This window comes from Somniosus microcephalus, chromosome 23 (assembly GCF_052327205.1).
Source record: "Somniosus microcephalus isolate GS21.2 chromosome 23, FLI_Smic_1.0, whole genome shotgun sequence".
Taxonomy (NCBI): Eukaryota; Metazoa; Chordata; class Chondrichthyes; order Squaliformes; family Somniosidae; genus Somniosus; species Somniosus microcephalus.
Window position 1 is genome coordinate 4,715,144 of NC_141009.1, and position 935 is coordinate 4,716,078.

Here is a 935-nt window from a genome sequence, read left to right on the forward strand (position 1 = left end):
AGCGGGGCTTCAGGGGGGAATTCCAGAGATTGGGATCTAGGGGCCAATGGTGGGATGCACAAGAGGGGGTCATTCAGAGGACTAGAGCGCCCTGGGAAGGGATTGTAGGGTTCGAGGATATTACGTAGATAGAGAGTGGGGGAGAGGGGTGTCGGGGGGGGGGGGAAGAGGGGTGTCGGGGGGGGGGAAGAGGGGTGTCGGGGGGGGGGAAGAGGGGTGTCGGGGGGGAGAGGGGTGTCGGGGGGGGAGAGGGGTGTCGGGGGGGAAGAGGGGTGTCGGGGGGGGAGAGGGGTGTCGGGGGGGGAGAGGGGTGTCGGGGGGGGTGAGGGGGGGTGTCAGGCGGGGGGGAGAGGGGTGTCGGGGGGGAGAGGGGGGGTGTGGAGGGGTCGGGGTGTGGGGGGGGTGTCGAGGTGTGGGGGGGGTCGGGGTGAACATAGCCTGGCGATCGAAAAAGGTAGACACAGGCAGACCCGGCTACCAAGAGAGGACAGGATATGCTCTCACTGCAGTCAGGGAGTGGTGGAGACAGAGATGCACTTCCTCACAGCGTGTAGAAAATATCAGGGCATAAGGGAGAATTTCTACCCAAAATTCACAAAAATATGCCCGGAATTCAGAAATTTGAATGACGACCAAAAACTCCCATACCTACTAGGGGAAGAGAGAAATTGTGTAACCTTAGCAGCACACTGTGTTACAGCTTGCCATAAACAGAGGGACAACCACTAAATATAAGAAAAGAATATATAGAGATTATATGAATGTATATTTATACACTCAGGGCTATATCTGTTTATACACTGTATGGATAGATCTGTATTTTTGTGTACAACCATGAATGTTTTTCGATGCTTTGGCAACATAAGATGTACCTTGTCATGCCAATAAAGCGATTTGAATTTGAATTTGAATTTGGGTGGGGGGGGGTCAGGGGT